We start from the raw sequence: 7,166 nt of genomic DNA, 5'->3' as shown, positions 1-7,166 counted from the left end.
TTATTATTCCATGTCTAATTGGTTTTAGTTTATTACTCTGAAAATCAGGGATATACTTTTGTACCCTGAATCACACAACAAACTTTGTTCTTTCCTCATCCCTCACCTCTGAATAACACTGGAGAATCATATGTGCAATCTGCATCTTTCAGGAAAAAATATTTAACTATACTTTTATTTATGACCTGAATTTATTTCAATTGGAACAAAATACAACCACTATAGAGTAATAAAATAAAATCTTAAAGGTCTTATATAAGATACACAAGTGTTTGTTGTTTGTCTTTTTCATAAGACAATCAATATCACTGAGTTGAAAAAATTTACTTCCTTTTGGATTATTCTTGTAAATAAGTTCCTTAGAGGAAAACCAATGCATGCCTTTACATTGTAAAGACTCTCTTAGGATTTATATTTTTTTTTATTTTGAGCACTGTTTTCACAAGTATAATAAGCTATAGTTTTTGCAGACTACAATATCAAGCAAATCTGCAACTCAAGAGTGCATTTATAGTAACAACATCTGTGATCTAAGAACAAAGTCCAACTTGGTCTCTGCTTTAATGATGTAGTGGCAAATGTAAGCAGGAGTACATACATCAATGCATAACTTTAATTGGAATGTAGGCATCTGAATATGCATCTGAGGACAGTTAGAGTCTGTAGATAAATAAACTTGCAATCATTTCAGAGAAATATAAGGGAGCAGCTAATGTGATAAATCTTGGATATAACAAGGGAAATGATAAAAAGTACATACTATGAGTGAAGATACAAAAGAAGATACGCATAAAGAAAAAACAACTGTGCATAAAGACTGAACTTGGGAGAGATTTATTTTTACTTAAATAAGCATGGTGGATTACACTAAGTGACATAATATTCTCCACTGACACTGATATTTTCTGTAGTAGAACAATGTCAAGGAAAAGAATGTTAGTTAACTAATTGATAAATGTCAGACATTCTTCAATTTATATGATTCCTTTTGAATGGTTAAAAGCATTTCAACAAGTCTCTTTTTAGATCTAAAGTCATTATACAAAATTTGGCATTTAAAATGACTCCTCGTTAGGGGTTAGGAGATGCCACTATAGGTAAAATAGCTTACTGTTTAAGGATAAGGATCTGAGATTAGATCCATACTACCAACATACAAACCAAAGAGGGACACTTAACTTCAGCACTACATGAGGAGAGACAGAAGGATCACTCGGTTTGCTGGCCAGCCATCCTTACTGCAAATGTTGAACTCCAGGCTCAGTGAGAGACCCTGACATACAGATGTGAGAAGTGAGTTAAGAAATGAGATGTGTCACTAATCTGAAGAAATCCCTCATTTCGCTGTCTGATGTGACCTCCAAAAATTGCAAAGGACTTTATTGGACTTGATTTACTCTTTTACAATAGAAAAGACAGTGTACAGCTCTTGACAGTATACAGCCCTTAAAGAAGAATGTTGCCTTTACATAGACAATTCAGGGATGGTTAAAGAGAGCATGAAAAAGGTCAGAGAAGGCTCTGAGAAAAGACAGAGAGAGAAAGAGAAAAATGAGAGCTGGTACAAGAATTGGTTTTCAACCTCTCCATGGTTGTCAACCCTACTTCCTCCCATCTTGGGACCATCTTGGGTTATTTTTGCTTACTTCTTTTGATCCCTGGGTGTTAAATAGGCTGACTAACTTTGTGAAACAAGAGATAGATAATTTGGTAGCATAACCTATTCATATACATTATCATAAGATAGCTATGGAGGACCATGAGACTCAAGATGAGGTTGTTACTCTATCCAGAGTGTTCCCAAACCCATTTCCACCCAACCTAAAAGAGGGGACTTCCACGCCTAGACTAAGCAGAGAGGGACCACCCAGAACCCCCTCTGACTGGCGATCTGAATTCTTACTTAGGCTGCAAGGCTAAGCACTGCAAGGCAATATAAATAAAAGTTAAAAATATCTTTCTGGGTTACCTGAGGGACAAGCCTGACTGCATAGGTGTTGATGGCAAAAGTATCCCCTCTCCAGGAAAAAGACATCGGGATGGGTATGGCCCTCATGCCTCACTGGACAACGACAGGGGGACCGGAGCCATTACAAAGTCCCCTTCAATTACTGGAGGTCAGGCCTCTATCCCCGCCTTTGCATGATTAGAATCGCCACAGCCCTTCTATACTTAGAGAAGAGAGGAGATGTCAGGGACAGCCCTGTTTATACACTGAAGATCTAAAATCAGCCATAGGCCTATAATCAGCAATAGGCCTGTCATACATGTATACTAACACCAATTATTGGGTCTCTGTGGAAAAACATTGAAACAGATGGCCATAAGCTATTGTAAACATGCAGCTTTTGTGTAAATTTACCAGTCTGAGTAGTCATAGACCTTGTAAATAGCTAACCTTGGCAGATTTTACCAACTTAGATAAGGACAAGTGAATCATTGGCCGAGTCATAGTGACCTGTCTCCTGAACCTTCAACCAGCCAATACCCTGTTTTGAAAGATATTTGTACTCCTTCTGAACTCCCACTCACCGTGCCATCTTCTTTCCCATGTACTGCCTTTCTGTGTTTATATCCCCTATGTGAATAAGTAAAAATTACGATTTGATTTTAAAAAAATTAATTTAAAAAAAAGAAATGAGATGTGTTGTTTTAGGTGCCATTAAAAAATGATAGCATATCTACCCACACACAAGTGCAATTACACCAGAAATACCTACCTCCCCACCACACAACGACAACCCCATACACACAAGATAGCACTTAAAGGGCCAAGAGTTCTTCAGTCCTCTGAGAACAGTTATGGTTCAACTATCTCTTCAATATTAAGCATTTAAAATGAATTTATTCTATACTTTATAATTTGCCTAGCTTTTTATATTTTCCAGATTTTTACTTAATTCATAACATTTTAAAATAATAAAATTATCATTTCATAATTCAGAGATATTCTAGAATGAATATCGTCAGATTATCAATAGATATAAGACTTGCATGCACTGTAATTTGGAGATATATAAGATTGGACACATAATAAAAGCACTACTTATCCACCCTCTACTCAAATTTATTTAATAAATTCTTAATATTTTGTTTATTTGTTTGTTGCTTTGATACAGGGATAGATAGTTCTTGCTATCTTGGAACTCATTATATATAGTGGGCTGGCTTGGAACTCACTAATTTCTGCCTGTCTTTCCTTCCCAATTAGTGGGATTAAGAATGTACATGACCATGACTAGTAAATTTCTTAATTTTTGTAAGTTCACCTAATTAAAAAATTATTAGTCCATAGGTGTGGCTTAGTGGTACAGAAAATTCCATGTTTAAAAAGATGAATTTAAACTTTAGCACCACAAAAATAAGCATCTAAAAAATATAATTACTGAGATTAGGTGTGTGATAGTTTGTATTTTAATATATAATTTTAATTTATGGTAAAAATAATGTACTGAATATGCTTCCAAATATAATTTTACATTATTTCATTGTTTTAGAACAATGTTTTACATTTCATTTAACATATTTTAAGGGAAAAAGGGCCCCTGGTTAATTATGATAATACCCATTTCCTTTAAACTAAAAATGAAGCAGAGAAAAGCACAAGGTCATATTCAATGCTCTTGTTGAATGCTGGGAGCAGCAGGAGGACTATCTTCTCCAGGGCAAAGGATATTGATTTATTGTCCGGCACCAACCCACCCACAAAACTTTCAACCACAAATTGATCCAGTTTGCAAGAAATGCAGGCACAGAGGATAGAGCAGAGACTAAAGGAATAGCCAACCAATAACCGGTACAATTTGAGGCTCATACCAGGGGAAAGCACCAATTTCTAACACTATTAATGACAATCTGTTATGCTTATAGACAGGAGCATGTTGTCTTCTGAGAGGCTCCACCCAGCAGCTCATTCAAACAGATACAGACACTTACATCCAAACAGTGGATGGAGCTTGGGGAGTCTTAGGAAGGATTATGGGCCCAAAATGTGATAGAAACGCCACAGGATGACCAATAGTGTCAAGTAACCTGGACCCTTGGGGCTCTAAGAATCTGATCCACAATATAAAGAACATATATAGGCTCTAAGTAGGCCTCCATGCACATGTGTAGCAGATGTGCAGCTTTGTCTTTATTTGGGTCCTGAACAACCAGAACAGGGGCTATTCCAAAAGCTGTTGCCTATACATGGGATATGTTCTTCTAGCTGGGCTGCCTTGTCAGACCTCAGAGGAATCACCTAACCTCACAAAGTTCAGAAGTGGGGGGATATTCAGGAGAGTCCCCACACACTCAGAGGAAAAGGAGAGGAGAATGGGGAAGGATTGTGGAAGGGGATGAGCAAGAGAAAGGCAATAAGGAGGGTGTAAAGTGAATAAGTAAAAAACAAATCAAATAAAAATTCCTGTCCAGAAAGCATTGTATGGACCGAATGAGATATAATTAGAAATACATACATATACATATGTATATGATGTAGATGTACATGTATATGTATATGATGTATATGTATATGATGTATATGTGTATATGTATATATGTACATACCCATAAAATGAATATATACAAGAAGTCATATTTGGTAGGTTTGTGAAGGAAAAGGAAAAGAGAAAATTTTGTAATTAAATTGTAATCTCAAAATTAAAAAATATAAAACAATATGGACAAGGAAAATATCTAATCAGAAATATTAAACTACATCAAGTATTCTATTTTAAACAGAAAATAGCTAAAAATATGAAATATGTAAAAATATATGAAAATGAAAAAATATTTAATATATGAAAAAGGACCTAATTATAAATAAGAATGTAAAAGATTATGAGATATAATATATACCTTTTCTATCAGGTACATTTTCTATTATTATTTATTGTTTTATGGTATTGTTAGTCATAATCAATTTTTAAAGTGTTGATGAGAAAGTACAGGTTTTTTCCCATACAATCAGAACAAATTTCCTCAAAAAATTGTTAATGAAAAATAATTTTATTTTAGTAATAGTAATATTAGAATAGTAGTTATTTTAGTAATTAAAGCTAGTAATTTTAATCTAACCTGGGACAGTTAGACCAGTACATATTGTAGAAAGATGCTTTGCAGTAATGCTATGAATATTTTCAAAGCAGACCCTCTTTAGCCCTTGTATATGAAGTCTGAAGAAAAAAGAAAAAATGGCATAATTTTGATAGAATATCATGCATGCTCAAGTAAATGCTGAAACACAGAAATGACCAATGTGTTGGACAGTATACAAATAAGAAGTTTAGTTATCATGCAGAACTAAGGAGACATGAATTGATGTGCCTTTCATTCAAGACCAGACTGCAGATCAATTCAGTTTGCTTTATGGGAAGGTAAATAGTTTTATAGAAGCTATAAATAGGTAACATAATTTAAAGTGAAATTTTGATTTCATCTCAACTTATCTATTCAAAAACTCGTACACTGCCAATATTATGACAGTAAAACATTTGAAACTTGCAACCAGGTTTCCTATACTCATGAAAATGTGGTATGTCAGAATAAAAATGGTGTTGAGTTAAAAAGAATGACCATAACTTCATTATAATTTACTTAACAGCTAATATCCACTTATAAGTAAATATATATCACATATATCTTTCTGAGTTGGGGTTACCTCATTCAGAATAACTTTTCTAAGTTGCATCGATTTGCCTGGAAAGTTTCATGATGCCATTTTTAACAGATGAATAATATTACATTGTAGAAATGGACCACAATTTCTTGGTTAAGTTTTGGAAACCATGTTTTATGCTTCCTATATTTTTAGGTGATATATGTCATTCTCTGATTTCTGACAGGGTTGAAGACTGATTGTAGTCTCATAGCCAAGTCAAGCTGTTTAGCAACAAGAGAGATGATATAAGTTTGAGAGGATATTTTTCAGATGATATACAAGCAAAACTGGGAAAACAGGGACATATTTCTATGAATTTTGGAAATCATAGAATTGTAAGCCTTTTAAATTAGGAGAGATGGTAGAGTGGTATCTCTTAATTGACAAATTTGATGGACTGGTTGCTAAGTGTATCTTGTATTTTATAAATTGCATAATTGTAATAGTGGTGCTCAATTTATATCTGAGTAAAAAGAACCCTTTAATTGGACAAAAAGGGGGAAATGTTGTCAATTGCCCTAGTGTTGTTTGTATTTTTATGCTAATTCCAATTTTTCAAAAGGGGCTTCCCCGATAAGGAACAGATCATGTACTCAACTGATTCCCTGTGAACCTTCTACCCATTTCATCTGATCAAATAAACACTAGAATCTGTAATTAGGCAGTGAAAGAGAAAGGTGGGGCTGGAAGTTTTAGAGAGAGGGAAGATAGGAAGGAGTGAGACAGATGAAGAGATTGAGGAGACAGATGAAGATGAAGGAAGAGAAGGTGGAAAGAAGATGGAGCAGAACCAGGTAGCTTGGAGAAGCCATAAGTAGCAAGGGATCTCAGATTGCTGTGGTAAAGGGTATAGTGGTATATCTGCCCAACCTAGGTGTGCAGATTATAAATATTTTAGAAAAACATAAAAAAGAAAAATCCTTACAGTTAGTTTTTAGGGAAGCATTTTCTCAATTGATATTTCCTTCTTTCAGATGACTTTAGCTTCAGACAAGTTGTGTAAAACAAGATAGGATAGCTCCCTTCTCCAAAATAGTTCACATCTTCTGATTTCATGTCACATCTTCCTGTGTATCCTCTTTTTCCCTTTTGTCTCTCTTGAAATGTCTTTCTACCTTTATATTATGATATTTAGTTTCATCAGAGAGGGGGGGAGGGAGGGAGGGAGAGAGAGAGAGAAAAAGAGACAGAGATAGAGAGAGAGAGTCAGGGAGGGATGGAGGGAGGGAGAGAGAGACAGAGAGACAGAGAGTCAGAGACAGAGAATCAGAGACAGACAGAGACAGACAGGCAGAGAGAGAGACAGAGAGATTCAAATATAGATTCCATTCATATATGAAGGAAAATATAATAAATAAATCCCTTACCCCTCTCACCAATAAAATTATAGATCATCACATAAGGAGAGAAAAACAGACTTGATAGGACTGATATACACATGAGTTTGCAGTAATTGTGACTGAACACAGAAGACCTGCAAACCACATAGCCAGACAAAAATCTCAGCGTGTATAGAGGAGGG

The sequence above is a fragment of the Grammomys surdaster genome, unplaced genomic scaffold, assembly GCF_004785775.1.
Source record: "Grammomys surdaster isolate TR1022 unplaced genomic scaffold, NIH_TR_1.0 63, whole genome shotgun sequence".
NCBI lineage: Eukaryota > Metazoa > Chordata > Mammalia > Rodentia > Muridae > Grammomys > Grammomys surdaster.
This window is presented reverse-complemented; position numbering follows the sequence as displayed.